This window comes from Triticum dicoccoides, chromosome 6B (assembly GCF_002162155.2).
Source record: "Triticum dicoccoides isolate Atlit2015 ecotype Zavitan chromosome 6B, WEW_v2.0, whole genome shotgun sequence".
Lineage (NCBI taxonomy): Eukaryota > Viridiplantae > Streptophyta > Magnoliopsida > Poales > Poaceae > Triticum > Triticum dicoccoides.
This window is the reverse complement of record NC_041391.1, coordinates 497,834,714-497,851,667: the sequence shown is the minus strand read 5'-3', so window position 1 is coordinate 497,851,667 and position 16,954 is coordinate 497,834,714.

Genomic DNA, 16,954 nt, shown 5'->3' with positions numbered 1-16,954 from the left:
GGTGAGTGGCGAACACGCCGAGTGTGGCGGCGCCATGGTGAGAAAGATGCCCAAGGTAGTTTGGCCGAAGGGCACCTTCAACGACTCCGTCAAGGAGTGGCAGCAGCAGTGGTTTTACATCACTGAACCACGCGGCGAAAAGTGGGCTGCAGCTCCTGAGTTCAGATCCGGTGCTCCACTGCGTCTCACGTCCTGGCCCAAGAAGGGCCCGAACTGGTGCTCGTCCGATGAGCTGTCACTGCTCCAGACGCGCGTTTAGAGTATGGTTAACAAGGACGTCAAACTTGTTGATGTGGTCCAGGTGATGCTAGTTCGCCTGGTTCTCCCTTGCCAGCGTCGAGCCTGCACTTTGTGGGAGTTCGACCCAGCCGAGCACCAAACCCTTCGGGAGCTCTACGATTCCTCCCACGAGGATATCTGGAAGGTGCTCTTCAAGTCCGGCAAATGGCCGGATTCCACCGAGGATCGGGGGTATCAATTATCCCATTCTCCAAGCCCAGTAAGTTACAACCACGCCCTGTCCATCCATGCTTCAGTTGGCATGTCCTGAGGGAAAATTCTAATCGTGTCTCGTCGTGACCTCAGGGATGGATAAAGAAGGTGGAGCGGATACAATGTCCGGCCCCACTGCCGGAGGAATCGCTGGACCTCTTCTAATGAAGATGCTGGTCCCCGTGCCTTCCAAGGCGCCCAAGAAGGAGGCCTCCAAGAAGGTCAAGAAGACCCGGAGTGGCCTCCGTTGTCGCGAGGCTTCGGACACCAGATTCGAAGGCTCCAGCGATGCTCCTTCTTCCAAAGACGAAGAGGTGGAAGCAGAGGAGGACGAGCCCCGCTCTGCAAGCGGGAAGAAGCGTGCAGCTTCCCCATCCTTGGAGGCTGAATCACCCAAGAGGGGGCGAGGTTCCCCTCCAGAGGCATCCACCTCGGCTGCCGATAACAACCCGGAGTGGGATCCCGAGGCCTAGCCCCTGGTAAAATCATAAGTAACCGAAATCTGAATACGCCTATGTATCCAGGGTCGTCTGAGCATAGTAGTTTTAACTGTAGCCACATCTCATACAACCCAGTGAGGTCTCCTGCTGGACAGTCCTCATCGGAGGATTTGTTGAGCTCGAATGTTGTGGCGAGCGAGACGCCTCCAGGGACTCCTTTTCCGAAGTCCGGGCGCGACACCGAGGTGTTGTCTCAAAGAGACTTAGAGCCGGATAAGGTTCGGGAGGCCTCTAGGGCTCCAGGATCGGGCGAGCGACCACCTTCCACGGAGGGAGGTTTGACTACTCTGCCGGCAACCTCAGTCTACGCAGAGCCGCTGGGTGGTCTATTGACAGCGTTAAGGAACGCGTCCGTCATTGATGAACATCGGACCCTTATGGGTACGGTGGTTGGAAAGATTCAGGCTGCCGAAAGCGGGCTGAATGAGTCCTGTCTTGGCCTTATGAAGGCTTTTGAGGTATGGTTTCTAAGGAACCTTTAAAGAATCATCATGATATGAGGAGTAGCCCCTGATACACTCCCGGCAAAAGAGAGCCGGGCAGGGGATCAAACCCTGTAATGGGAAACTTTGTTTAATGATGTATACCCATTTGTTTGAAAACAGGCGTCTGCGAAGAGGACTGCCGCTCATGATGCGGGAGTGTCCGAACTGAAGCAGAGCCTGGAACGGGCCGAAGAAGAACTTGGCCGTGTGAAGAAACAATTAGAAGAGAAGCAAGGTATGTTTAAACATTGTCTTGCATTGGGCACAAATGAATAAGTGTGCTTATTGAAAAGTATTTATGTCATACGCCCTAGGAGCGAGTGCCGAATATGAGGCGCTGAAAAAGGTGGCGGCTGATGCCCGCAAGAAGGCCGCTGCTGAACAGGTGCTTCGTGAAAAACACGAGGCCAGGGTCGTGACAGCTGAGCGGAAGCTCCAGGAGGCTGTGACGAAAAGCGAGAGCTTGGAGCAGAGTCTAGCAGGGAAAGAATCTAAACTCGCCCAAGCTCTTCAAGCCGCAGAAGATGCTCGGGAAGAAGCCCGAGGTGTCGTACAGGAAATTCAGGAGGCCCGGAAAGTTGCGGCTGGTAAGGCCTATTGTATCTATGGCCATTATTACGTTATAGTGCGGAGAACTCTAAGCGGCAAGCTGAATTCTTGATTTTGCAGGGGCGTTTGCGGATCTGCCTCACAGCATATCAGATGCTGCCCAATTTTACCGGACCGAGGAGAGGGAGTCTACGGAGAGGAACTTCTGGTCGCAGTATCTGGCACCAAACTATCCGGTGCCTTTTATCGATCAGCTGAAGCAGCTGGTCGAACTGCACCAGGCGGGCGAACTAGCCATGAAGGACTTGATTATCCGACTGTGGCCTGCAAAGCCAATTCCAAGCAGTTACTTCGGACTCGTGAAGCGGATTGTGGGCGCCTGTCCTCGGCTTGATACTATCAAGCGATCAGTCTGTATAGAAGGTGCTCGCATGGCGCTTGCCCATGCGAAAGTGCATTGGGGGAAGCTTGATGCGAAGAAGCTGATAACTGAGGGGCCACTGGAGGGTAAGGAGCATCACAAGCCCGAACTGTATTATGAAGGTGTAATGGAGGGTGCCCGCCTGGCGGCGGATAAGTGCACCAAAGACATTATATTCCCCTGAGGGCATTCTTGCCAATTTTTGTAATATGGGATAATGGCACTATTATTATATGTTGCCTGTTTTGTTTGAACATATGTTCTTCCTTTGCGGCTGTTTATTGTATGTAAATTCTGAGAGTTGGCCAGTCGTCGGCTTTAGCCCCCACGTGAGAAGTACGACGGTGTTCGGGGTATTTCTGAACACTCTTTATCCCATGATTGGGTCCTTATCAGGAGGTGTTTCGCACCACGAACCAGTCAATCAGACTATAGGGCTTTACTACTCTCACGTAGCCATAGGAATTCGAGTATGGTCGGCGCAACCCCTAGTGTTCGGAAGGCCGAACTAGGGGCTCTATTGGCACCTGATCGGAAGACCGATCCGTCGCAATCTACATTTTATAGTGGCGTTATGCGGAATAAATCTTTAAGGATTTTACAACCTCTCGAACAGCTGACCGACTCTCGCAACATTATGACAGTCGGTTTTCGGCTTTCTCTACTGAGGTGCTCCGGCTGAACCGGGACGCAATCGCAGTAGTTCTCCCAGCGCTACCTTAGCCAACGGAACGGAACATAAGGTACCAAAACATGGGAGCCGGGCAAACCCAACCAATGACCCAAGACATGATTCGGAGCTGATGCATATAGTGCTATAAGTTCGGGGTGCCGAGCGACCAAAAAGGTGGTCGGACTTTGTTGCCATATTGTGTAGCCCCTCGCATAACCAGGCGTAACATGAAGCGTGGCTGCCGTATTGTGGCAAAGAGGCGTTGATGACAAACGACGGCTGGTGCATGTTTATTTAAGTCTAATCAGTGCAGTAGGATGATATGTCTATGCATATGAGTGTGATTTATGATTATGAGAAAGGGATGGTTTTTGGCGGAACCTGTGATGGCCGGACTGGAGGGGGCTGTGAATGGATCAAAAATGAATCTGAACTGCCTTCTACCTGCATGGTCCTGTCCTTGTGTGTCCGGGCCGAGTCCACGCCGCTAATCCTGTTCTGCATAAAAGTTAGTTTGTAAAGGTAAATGTTTGGAGGCAGCCGAGCGTCCTCCCGTGGTTGGTCTAGAGGTTCCTGATCGGACCCTGGTGACCCCAGCCGCTATTCCTAGAAGTAGCCCCGACTCCTCAGTTGGTGTCCGGATAGTTGGTTGTTATATCAAAATATTGATAGGTATGCATGACTTGTTACTCCGGCAGCTGTATGATTTCCGCTCTAGTGGCGGGGTTTGGCCTTGTACGTAGGCGTGAGTATATCACTGATTTTGGCCTTACGGCCTACCACGTGGAATCTAGTCAGCGTGGTTCGTCCCATTAGCAGACGGTGAGTTACCGTATGAGGGGAATGCGTCGATGATGTGGCGTTTTTTGGTTATCTGAGAACAACCGGTAGAGCGGTGGGCCAATGAACTTGGCCTTTGCGCCTGACATCTTTATTTGCAAATTCATACCCGCGGGGGCTTTATGTGTTATGGATCCCCTGGACCACTAGGTCTAGGGGTGCGGCAATTGAATTGCCGCGGTTTGTATGATAGGGGGGCGATCGGTCGTACTGTTTGTGCCCTGGGGGTCTCTTGACTAGACACCTCCCTTCATTGTTTCTGGCACACGAACGTTCGCTTTGTTTTGAAGATTTTGCATTCTCTATTGGTATGCTTTGCCGTCCTTCTAGGAGTACCGTGAATTGCACATGGTTGATCAAGTATGTGGCTCGGGCCGAATAGGCTTGAGCCGTTCTTTGTCCGTTGACCGGACTGGGGGTTGCAGGACTTGGCGCCAGCTTCCTTGGCTTGACATTTATGACCGCTGCACCGAGGCTTTAGGATGCCTCTTTGTGTATCCTTTTTGCTGTCTTGGACCATGGTGGTGTGAGGACGTTGGATTGTGTGCCTTTGGTTCTCCTTCTTAGTTGAGGTAGCCAGTTGTGCCTCGTACGCCCTTTACTAGGGCGGTCAAATCCGTATGTTTCGGTGACCAGGATCTTGGTCCACCTATCCGCTAGCAAATCTCGATCAGCTTGAAGCGGCTCTTGCTTCCTTTGCAGACTCTTTGCCGTGGCTATGAGTCATCGCTGAAAGCGAACTTGTTCTACTGGGTCTTCAGGCACGCCGAATTCGTCATTGCCGAGGCTTACCTCGTCTTCGGAGGGGGGTGTATAGTCATCCCTGTCGGATTTCGGGTTCTGGCAGACCCTCTAGATTCGAACACTGGGGTGCGCGCGGAGATTTAGCCCTCTACCTACCTGCTTCTCACCGCCTCGCTATGAACTAAGCAATCAAAGGGACAACACAAGAGACACAAGATTTATACTAGTTTAGGCCACCATTGTGGTGTAATACCCTACTCCAGTGTGTGTGTGGTGGATTGCCTCTTGGGCTAATGATGAACAATACAAGGAAGAACAGCCTCGCGAGGGTCTGTTCTTGGCTGGTGCGATGAACTGCTAGGGGAGTTCAGTCGCTCTCTCTACTGGGTTCTAGGCGCGCGAATGATTTCTCTGTCTCCCTCCCTTGTGGGTGGCTAGTCCTATTTATAGGCAAAGGCCCCGGGCCTCTTCCCAAATATTGAGCGGGAAGGGCGCCAACAATTGGCCATTTTGAAGGGGAACATCTAGTACACTTATCCTGACTAAAGTTGGTCCTCGCCTACCAAAGGCTCTGGTGGCGACGCCGGCTTGGGCTCCACGATGACTTCCATCCTGCCGTTCTACTGGTCTTGGTCTTGTTGCACCGAAATGGATGCCTTTGCTTGATGCTCTTGCCTGCGCTTGCCCCCTTTGCACCAAAGAGGAAAGAAGGACACTGCGCGGGCTGGCGCCCGCCTGGCGCCCGCCTGGCGCCCTTGGTCGTCATGGCTTGCGTCATGGGCACCTCGCGAGGTACCCTGCCTTGATCTCTCCGCCTTCTCGCGAGCCAGTCTGGCGAGGCCGTACCTGAGGAAGCCTCCTATCGTCCGCCCCGCGAGGCTTGGCCCCTCGCGAGGGTCTTGAGCTCGTGTTGACGAAGATGGGCCATGCCGGGTCGCCCCTTGAGCCACGCCACAGGCTGCAGGCAGGCAAGTCTAGGGACCCCCGTTCCCAGAACGCCGATAGTAGCCCCCGGGCCCAAGGCGCACCCGGACTTGGCTGAGCAGAGAGGCGAAAGGGCAAGCATGAAGCGCCGCGGGCCCTAACAGCCTGCGGCCTCGGGCACCGCGTGGCGGTTGATTGGATGTGGGTGCCTCAGCAGCCGCGTGCGTCAAAAGAGCGGCGCCTGCCTAGGCTTTGCTTCCCTTGCTTCCTCCGGTCATTGCCCAGATCCCCTTTCTTGCGCCTTTCCCTTCTGCCTCCGAAATCTTCAGATCTACTTCAACCGCGCACCTTATCAAGCCATGGCGCCTCGCCAGACTCCGGCCGAAGCTTGGTATTTGCCCGCCTTGGACTCGCCGAACGTGTCGGAGGCGAGCCTTGTCCGGATGCGCCGGATGGTGGTGTGGCAAGGCATCGACGGGGCGCAGGTGTTCAAGGCCGGCTCCGCCTCTCCTGAGGCTCAAGGGAGCACCTTCTACCCGCTCTTCGTAAGCGCCATTGCTTCCGGCCTGGTACCCCCTTTCTCTGAGTTCTTCTTCTCTGTCCTCCACCATTACGATCTGCAAGCTCTGCACCTCCACCCCAACTCTGTCCTTCTTCTGGCGATCTTCGCATATTATTGCGAGGCTCATGTCGGGGTGCAGGCTTCGGTGGCCTTGCTGCTCCACTACTTCTCCCTCCGGCTCTCTCGCGGTCCTCTCGCCGTGTGCGCAAGCTTCGTTGCGTATGGCGGTTCCAACGCCATTTCGAAGCCCGGGAAGAGGATTGAGGGCTACAGGAGCAAGTGGGTCATGGTGGATGCTGGGCGCATCCACCCTCGGCTGATTCTGCCCACGGAGCAGCCCACAAGCTCCGATGATTGGTCTCGCGCGAAGCCGGTGTTGGAGAAGATGGATGCGGATCTGAGGCCTGGGAACATGGCGATGGCGAAGCTGATTGGCGTGTCACTCCTGAGGGAGTTTCTGGAGCATCAGGTGGCCCCTCTCCGCAAGTACTCGCTCCCGCTGTCGAGGCCCCGCCTGAGCCCCGACATTTTGGCCGACGAAGATCTGGTCGCGGTCCTTCATTCTTTGGTCGGAGGGGACGTGGCGAGGCTGGAGGGCGCCCCCGTACCCCTGTTTCTTCGCGATGATTGGGAGAAGGTGGTTGACTCCATGCCCGTCTTTAATGGGGACGGGCCCGTGCCCGCGGTGGCTCCCGAGGACCCGGCGGCCCAGGCGACGGTGAACGTGTCCTCCGGCGACTCTAGCGAAGAGGAGGAAGAAGAGGAGCGGGAAGGGGGGCCTGACTCCGAGGCTACCGATGGGGAGTCGAGAGCGCCCCTCCCCCGGTGCAGGCCCCATGCTCTCCGCCTGCCGCCGAGCGACGATGAGGATGATGACGAGCAGGGTGGCGGGAGCTTGCCCCCGATCTTGAAGAAGGCCAGGTCGGGGCTGATCCCCCTCGGGTCTGCCTCGGCTCCGAGGCGATCTGAAGACGTGCCCCTGCTTCCGAACCTCGCGAGGCCGATCCCAGCAGCCGGCTCTCGGGCTTCAAGTACGGCCGGAGGTTGCTCGAGCTCACGAGCGGCACCGAGTAAGTGCTCGATTCTTGTCTTGTTCCTTGCTTTGTCGTTGAGGCTTGATGTCTGTATCTCTTGGCTAGGCTGGTGCCTGCGGCGAAGAAGCTGAAGGGGGCTCCCGAGGCTCCGTCTGGGGCAGCGCCACAGCCCATGAAGGGAGGTGGCTGCAAGGCACGGGCCTCTCCTGCTCGGTCATCCTTGCGAGGCCTGGTGGAGCTGGGTGGGGCGAGCTCAGCCCCCATGGCCCAAGCGACTCCCGAGGTATCCCTGCCCGACGCTGTCGCCACAGCTGTCGGGGAGCAGCAGGTCCCGCCCGTGGTTACGCTGCCGTCCTCTCCTCCTACTCCACCAACTGCTGTTTCTCCAACCCCTTCCACCGTCTTGGATCGCACCGCTGCCGAACTGGACCGGCTGCAGCAAGATCTTCTGGGCGCCGACCCTCGCTTGGTGGCCGGGTGCTTGGAGCTGGCTTCTGGCTGGATCCACTCTAATGCTTTGATTCAAGCGGCATTGGTTCAGGCCTCGACGGCTTGCGATGAGGAGAAGCTGGCCATCCTTGAGGCGAAGGCTGCTCGCGACGCCGCCTTGAGGGAAGCGGCTGATGCCCAAGGCCGTTGCAAGGCGCTGGAGAGCGAACTACAGGGCCCGCGGGACCAGCTTGTCGAGGAGGCCCGCATCTGCCAGGAGAAGGAAGAAAACCTGAAAGCTCGCGAGGCGGCCGTCAAGGACTGAGACGCCAAACTTAACAAGCGCCGCGACCGCCTGGGTGCACTGGAGCAGGAGTTGGAGGCGTGGAAGATCGAGCTGGAGGGCAAGGCTCTTGTCCTTGCCGAGGACCGTGAGGCCTTCGTGGAGACGGAGGTGAAGGTTCGCGGCTTGCTGAAGTCGCTCTATGATAGCGGCCTGGAGAGCCCGCTGGCCAGCGCCGAGGATGGTCCCGCCAAGCTACTACCCTTCATGGTCCATGCCCTTGAGGATGTCACCCTTGGCCTTGGCCCTATGGCCGAGGCCGAGGCGCGCGTCTTGTCTTCTGTAGCGCTGACGCGAGTCCTTACCCACATCTACCTTCGCGACCCCAATGTCGACCTCGACAGCCTGCTGGAGCCAGCGAGCGGCGAGCTTGCCGCTGCCGCTGCAGAGGCTGTGAAGGGTTGCGCGGAGGCTCTGTTGTCAAAGTTCTGGGCCTTCAGCACCAAGCCGAAGCAAGGCGCTGCCGGTCCTGCGACCCCACAAGGCGAACCCGGTCCGCGTAGCTCCACCGCCAACGAATGACTCTGCTGCGGCTCCTGCTCTGCTTTCGGTTCCTGCAACATGCACCATGCCTCGGGGAGGTGTTTAAACTTCTGTTTGGTGTCGTGATAACAGTTATGGACTGTAATATTTGCTTTTGAATTCCTTAAATTTGCGCTCTTCCTACTTGCTTATGTTCTACGCCGGCAAGGCCCGGCCCCGCGCATACCTCAGCCGCCGTTAGCCCCGATCGGAAACCAGGACAGGGCCAAGGAGTGAGGGGCTACGTGACAAGTTAGGCTCCTGGGTCGCGATGCTCAGGAGTCCCCCTTAGCGCACGAACAGCAAGTAGGGAGGTGAGATGTGTGGGTGAATCTACCATTCTACGTCTGCAGAGCCCGTCCCCGCGCATACCTCAACCGCCGTTAGCCTTTCGGAACTAAGGAGTGAGGGGCTACGTGACCAGTTAGGCTCGTGAGTCGCGATGCTCAGAAGTCCCCCTTAGCGCACGAACAACAAGTAGGGAGGTGAGATGTGTGGGTGAATCTACCATTCTACGTCTGCAGAGCCCGGCCCTGCGCATACCTCAACCGCCGTTAGCCTTTCGGAACTAAGGAGTGAGGGGCTACGTGACCAGTTAGGCTCCTGAGTCGCGATGCTCAGGAGCCCCCCTTGATGCTCGAACGGCCTTCGTACCATGGCTCCGCTCGGGGAGAGACGTGCGACAAACCAGGCCCGAGGGGCCTGGCTGGGTGGCGTACGCCTGGGCATGACCCAGGCGCAGCCCCCGTGCCCAGCCCCCTCGCACGGCACTCCCGAGGGGAGGCGTTGCGACGAGGCCAGACACTGAGCTCGGGGCTCCCTGAGGTTGATGCGGCTGGGGCCACCCTCAGTTGTTTATCACCAGCGCGGAGCGTAGCGCTTCCGTATGTGTACGGGCATAGCCGCTCCTCGACAGTGTCGTCAGCCAGCGCGGAGCATGGTGCTTTCCACTGGTGCGTGGCAGGGGCTCCCCTCCGGGAGGAGCCCCCGGGGCGTGTACAGCCCCGCCCTGACACGTGGCCGGCACGGTAGGGCATGAGGAGGTGTATCTGGGCACCCGTGAGCCAGCGCGGGACTCACAGGGCCATACCTCAAGGCGGGTTGCGACTGGCACTGGGCCTTAACGTGTGTTCCTGCAAATTTGGCCAGACGCCGATGCTCTACGTCCTCGGGTCCCGGCCCTCGAGCGAGTCTCAGCCGTCGCTGGTTTGCCAGGGCGCGATGTCATGGACAACAAGAGAGGGTGAGGGCTGGAGAGCCAGTAGGTTCCCTGAGTCGCGATGCTCAGGTACCCCCCCTTTAACGCGCAAGCTTGGTTAGTTGTCGATGCTCTACGTCCTCGGGTCCCGGCCCTCGAGTGAGTCTCAGCTGTCGCTGGTTTGCCAGGGCACGATGCCATGGACAAAACCAGAGGGTGAGGGCTGGAGAGCCGGTAGGAGCCCTGAGTCGCGATGCTCAGGTACCCCCCTTTAATGCGCAAGCTTGGTTCGATGTCGATGCTCTACGTCCTCGGGTCCTGGCCCTCGAGCGAGTCTCAATCGTCGCTGGTTTGCCAGGGCGCGATGCCGTGGACAAAACTAGAGGGTGAGGGGTGGAGAGCCGGTAGGAGCCCTGAGTCGCGATGCTCAGGTACCCCCCCTTTAACGCGCAAGCTGCCAACACGAAGGAAGAAGGGGTACCACAGACAGGCACCAAATAACAAGCATGATGGGTCGAATGCACAGCCAGAAGATAAACACAGGAGGGATACATGTTGCTGGGTCTGACCCGAGCGACTTGGGGATGATGCAGCCCGAGGGGTGCCTCCAACTGGAAATAAAACTAGGAATATGTCACCTGATAGTGTCGACGGCGAAGGGGTGTTGAATTAGCAGGCGTAGCGGGCTGTGGGAGTCGATCTTCACGAGCCCCCAGGCCCAGGAGCCTCGGGGGGCTCCGGAGGCGCTGGTGGCTCCTCGCAAACCATCTCCATTTCCGCCAGGACCGCGGAATTCTTGGCCTCCTGAGCCTCCAGGATGCCCCACATGAGGCGCTGGCGCATCACAGCCGCATTCGGCAAGCCGTAGGGCATGCGAATGTAGCTGTGGGGTGGGCCTTCGCAGCGCCCCATGCGTGAGGGCCAGAAGCGCTCCTGAGAGGCGGCTCGATTGAGCCCTGGGATGTCGATGCAGACATGCAGCCCACCATCCTCGCCTGGATGGGGAGCTGCGGCGGGTAAGCGGCGGCTGCCACTCATGACTCTTGACTCCTGCAACTCCTGTGTGACCTGACTGACGAACTCCTGAGGGTTTGGCCCTCCTCGCTTTGCTCCTTCCTGAGGGAAACGTGCTCTGAAACACGCCTCCAAGTGGTGCCCAAACGCCTCCCTCGTGACCTTAGCAAGGTCGATGGCCCTCCAGGGGGGAGCCCCCGAGCCCTGCTTGAGGAGGGCGCCGGGCACGCCTCCCTATGCGACAGAAGGAGGTGTCCCCCGAGCAGGCGCAAACCCTGAGGGGCCTGCCTCCTGAGGGGTCGGGCCTGGGGATGCCTTCTTCTTCTTGGGAGCGGCTTCGGGGAGCCTCCCGCTCCCGTGATCTGGGTCTTCAAGTGATGCGGCCTGAAAAGCTCGCTCCAGGGAACACACTGCGTCTCTTTCTTCACAGGGCACCGTGATGACTCCACCGCTTCCTGGCATCTTGAGGACGTTGTAGCCGTGATGAGTCACGGCCATGAACTTGGCGAGAGCTGGGTAGCCGAGGATGGCGTTGTATGGCAGGCGGATGTGGGCGACACTGAAGTCAATGAGCTCGATACGGTAATTGTCGCGCTTCCTGAAGGTAACAGGAAGGCGGACCTGCCCGATTGGGATTGTGGAACCGTCGGTGACTCCTGAGAAAGTCTTAGTTGGCTGAAGCTGATCGTATGGCACTTGGAGATTGTTGAACGTCTCGACAGACAGGACATTGAGCCCTGCTCCACCATCGATGAGGGTTCTGGTGACCTACACATTGCTGATGATCGGGGAGCAAAGCATTGGGAGGACTCCGGCTGTGGCCGCGCACTTGAGCTGATCCGCTGAGCTGAACGTGATGCCGCACGCCGACCACTTGAGGGGGCGCGTGGCTTCGAGCTTGGGGAGGACTCCATTCACTTTGCGGGCGAACTGCTTGAAGATGCGTTGAGAGGCTAGGGCCTGAGCCCCGCCCAGGATGCAGGCGATCGCGCGTGGCTCCTGGAAGCCCCCAGCCCCCTCGTCCTGATGATGGTCCTCGTTTCTCCTTGGCTGCGAAGGCAGTGGAGGAAGGCCTGTGTTTCCTTGCGGGCGATCCTCGCGAGGCTGATCACTCCAGTCTCCCTCGTGAGGCTGGTACTGCCAGCGATCCTCACGAGGTCGGTCGCGCCACCCTTGGCGAGGGCCGCGGTCTTCCCAGCGTCCTGCATTCTTTCCTCCTCCTCTGTCGTAACCACGGTCGTTGCGGTCGAGGCGCTGGCCGACCCTTCCTTCTCGCACAGCTCGGAGCTCTTGGCATTCGTTGGTGTTGTGGGTGTGGAGGTCGTGGTACACACAGTATCGGCTGCCCTTGAAAGACTCGGGATGATCTCTGCCCCGCTTGGTGTCTGGTTCTGCCGCGAGCACGGCAGTCCCCTTGCGCTTCACATCCTTGGCCTGGGATTTGTTCTCTTCTGGGTCTGCGGCTGGCAGCTCGAGGAGGGAAATGCGCCCTCCCTCAGCCCTGGCGCACTTGGTCGCCAGGTTGAACAACTCCAGGAAAGTGCACAGATCTTCATGCATCGCCAGCTCCTCCTTCATCTTGACATCACGCACGCCGTCGGAGAAGGCCGAAATGATGGCCTCCTCGGTCACCCTGGGAATCTTGAGTCGTGCGCTGTTGAAGCGCTGGATGTACTTCTGCTGGGTCTCCCCTAGTTGCTGCTTGATGCAGCGCATGTCGCTCACGACAGGCGGCCGGTCGCGAGTACCTTGGAAGTTGGCGATGAAACGGGTGCGCATCTCGTCCCAGGAGGAGATCGTGCCTGGGGCCAGGTTCAGGAGCCAGGTGCGGGCCCCGTCCTTGAGTGCCATGGGAAACCAGTTCGCCATGACCTTCTCATCCCCGTTGGCGGCTTCGATGCCTAGCTCGTAGAGCTGGAGGAACTCCGCAGGGTCGGCCGTGCCGTCATAGCGAGGGGGCAGGTCCGGCTTGAACTTGCAGGGCCACGCGACGCTGCGTAGCTCGGTGGTGAAGGTGCGGCAGCCTGCTGTGGCCATGGGAGGCCTCTGGAGACGAGGAGCTTGGTCTTGCGGGCCCCCATGCGCTGCAGCTGGGAACAGCGCGGGGTCTTGGCATGCTGGAACGGGAGCGTGGTCGCGTCAAAGCGGAGCAGGGAGCACTCGGGCAGCTTCTTGGGGGCGAGGAACCTCTTGGCAGCTCCGCTCTTGCTGCGTTGGCGCCGGATGGGGTGGGTTCCGTCCAGGGGCCACGCGCCTCGGGGCTAGAGCGCCTTCTTGAGGGGGAGGCGGCTGAGGCTCCCCCGGAGCTTCATTGCCCGCGCAGGGCGGGGCGCGGTGCAGTGAGAAGGACGGCGTGGGGGTGCCTCCTGCGGCGCAGACGAGCTCGGTGACACAGTCGAGCCATTCTTCATAGATGTCGTCGACCGGGCGGTAGCGTAGGAGCTCGTTTGCCATGATGAGCGCAGCCCGAGCCTCCATGGCCGCGCGGGGCGCGTGGGACGAGGAACCAGCCGGGGCGAGCGAGGGAGTGGCAGTGCGGCCGTCTCACCTCATGGACGGATGCTGGGACGATGCCTGCTGCTCGTTCCCCATCGGGCCGGTGGCAGCATTGACGGCGGGCGACGGGGAACGACGGGGGTGGTCACCGACGGGGGCCGTCTGGGCGACGCGGGAATCGAGAGCGGCTCGGCGCTCGGCGCGGGCCTGACGAGCGTCTGACATGGACGCGATGGTCGGGGAAGAACAGGGCGGTGGAAGGCAAATTCCGGCGCACCCCTACCTGGTGCGCCAAATGTCGGATTTCGGGTTCCGGCAGACCCTCTAGATTCGAACACTGGGGTGCGCGCGGAGATTTAGCCCTCTACCTACCTGCTTCTCACCGCCTCGCTATGAACTAAGCAATCAAAGGGACAACACAAGAGATACGGGATTTATACTGGTTCAGGCCACCATTGTGGTGTAATACCCTACTCTAGTGTGTGTGTGGTGGATTGCCTCTTGGGCTAATGATGAACAGTACAAGGAAGAACAGCCTCGCGAGGGTCTGTTCTTGGCTAGTGCGATGAGCTGCTAGGGGAGTTCAGTCGCTCTCTCTAGTGGGTTCTAGGTGAGGATCCAAATGATTTCTCTGTCTCCCTCCCTTGTGGGTGGCTAGTCCTATTTATAGGCAAAGGCCCTGGGGCTCTTCCCAAATATTGAGCGGGAAGGGTGCCAACAATTGGCCATTTTGAAGGGGAACATCTAGTACACTTATCCTGACTAAAGTTGGTCCTCGCCTGCCAAAGGCTCTGGTGGTGACGCCGACTTGGGCTCCACGATGACTTCCATCCTGCCGTTCTGCTGGTCTTGGTCTTGTTGCACCGAAATGGATGCCTTTGCTTGATGCTCTTGCCTGCGCTTGCCCCCTTTGCACCAAAGAGGAAAGAAGGACACTGCACGGGCTGGCGCCCGCCTGGCGCCCTTGGTCGTCATGGCTTGCATCATGGGAACCTCGCGAGGTACCCTACCTTGATCTCTCCGCCTCCTCGTGAGCCAGCCTGGCGAGGCCGTACCTGAGGAAGCCTCCTATCGTCCGCCCCGCGAGGCTTGGCCCCTCGCGAGGGTCTTGAGCTCGTGTTGATGAAGATGGGCCATGCTGGGCCGTCCCTTGAGCCACGCCGCAGGCTGCAGGAAGGCAAGTCTAGGGACCCCCGTTCCCAGAACGCCGATAGTCCCTCTCCAAGTATCCCACCGTAGCCGGTCCGGCCTACTTGAGGTAGGCTGATCGGGGCTGTATCCCTCTTCGGCACCATCCAGGCTGATTCCACCTCCGGGGCCGGTATTGATGTGGCGGGTCTTGGAGCGGCGCCGAGGGCTCCCATGCTTTGCTCTTTCACCTGAGGGGTTATTCTCTACTGCCTCGTCGCCATTGGTTTCTTCTGGAGTGTCCGCCATATGTATATCGTATAAAGGGGTGGCTGTCCACCGCCCTGTGAGCGGTGGCTCCTGTACGTCTCCTGCATCGTCGTCCATACCGTCGATGTCTTCAAAGTCAAAGTCAAGCACGTCAGTTAAATCGTCGATTGTGGCAATGAAGTGGGTGGTGGGTGGGCAGCGAATTTCTTCGTCGCCTACTTCCCACTCAAGCCGGACATAGTTCGGCCCAGAGCCTCCTGACAAAGAGAGAGACTTTAATGAGTTTATCATGTCACCAAAGGGCGAGTGCTGAAAGATGTCCGCAGCAGTAAACTCCATTACCGGAGCCCAAACTGGCTCGGCTGGCTCGAGAGCGTGCGGACCGGGACCAACGACCGGATACGAGTCTGGGGGCCCGGGGATACAGGCCTCCACAGAGGTGAGACCTGTGTTCGGTCCACCACTGATGGGTATGCGGCCTTCGGGGCGGGGTCTCCCCCTCCGTCCTTGGGCAACGCAACCTGTTCCGGATTTAGATCCGAGGCTATTGAAGGGATAATGTTCCGAGCATTCTCCGACAGCAGGTCTAGGTCGTGCTCGCCGTGACTGTCCGACGCTCCTGGCACAGGGCCGAATCCGTCGAAGATCAAGTCTCCGCAAATATCCGGCGTGTAGTTCAAGTTTCCGAACCTGATCTGGTCACCAGGGGCATAGCTGTTGATCTGCTCCAAATTGCCAAGCGAATTGGCCCGCAGTGCGAAGCCATCGAACACAAAGATCTTTCCGGGGAGAAAAGTCTCACCCTGGACCATGTTGTTGATGTTTGAAGATGCCATCAAGCCTCGAAGTGACGACACAGAGGAACTCTCAATGAAAGCACCAATGTCGGTGTCAAAACCAGCGGATCTCGGGTAGGGGGTCCCGATCTGTGCGTGTTAGGCTGATGGTAACAGGAAGCAAGGGACACAATGTTTACCCAGGTTCGGGCCCTCTCGATGGAGGTAAAACCCTACTTCCTGCTTGATTAATATTGAACATATGAGTAGTACAAGAGTAGATCTACCAAGAGATCGTAGAGGCTAAACCCTAAGAGCTAGCGTATGATGGTATGATTGTAATTGTGATCGGCCTTCTAAGGACCATGCTCTCCGGTTTATATAGACACCGGAGAGCTAGGGTTTACATGGAGTCGGTTACAAGGAAGGAAATATAATATCCGAATCGCCAAGCTTGTCTTCCACGCCAAGGAGAGTCCCATCCGGACACGGGCCGAAGTCTTGAGTCTTGTATCTTGACGCTTCTATAGTCCGGACGATGCATATAGTCCAGTTGTCCGGATACCCCCTTATCCAGGACTCCCTCAGGTACCCCTCAGGGTCGACCCGTCTTTAGTAACATGGTTCAGTGTAAAGTCATAGTAACCATAGTAACCGTGTGTCCAAACATCAAGGGGAAAACCCGAGGAATCACCCCCTGTGAATTCCACTCGATGTAATCATCAAGGTGAACGTAAGAGGAATCACCCTCGAGGTTCACACTTGAGGGGTTGCACGACAGAGTCGTATCAGAAGTGGTTAAGGCGGAATCACCCTCGTTGACCACGACCGAATAGCTACACTACAGGGTTAACATCATAAGTGATGTAGAGGTCTCAGCCTCGGCACTCGATAGTAACCCAGTAGTGTCGAGCAACTAAGGGGAAAGTGATGTTCGGTGCCGGGGCCTGGTCTTCAATCCCGTTGATCGGGTCTACAATGATGAAGCAGGGGCAACAAGGACAAGGTGGGGGTCACTGATGGATCACTAACCAACCTATACTAAGCAGTTTAGGATAAGCAGGTAAGGTACAATAGCAGATACAAAAGCAGGCTATGCATCAGAATAGGAGCAAACAATAACAATAGCAAAATCTAATGCAAGCATGAGAGAATGGAACGGGCGATATCAGGATGATCAAAGGGGGGCTTGCCTGGTTGCTCTGGCAAGGAGGGGTCATCGTCGACGTAGTCGATCACAGGGGCAACATCGGCCTCGGGGTCTACCGGAGAGAAGAGGGGGAAGAAACAGTAAATATAAAGCAAACATAGCATCACAAAGCATAACGTGGCAATATGCTGTGCCGGGTGTGACCTAACGTATGGCTACACGATAAAGGTGAAAGGGGAATCCAACCGGGAAGGTATTCCCGGTTCTGGACCTATGTCAAACAAATGACCGGAGGGGGAATGTTCCATGTTCAGATAGTTAGAGGCATCTGACAGGTAAACGGACCGTGTATCCGAATTCGTTGGAATTTTCTGAGCAACTTTCATATAGAAAACATTTTCATC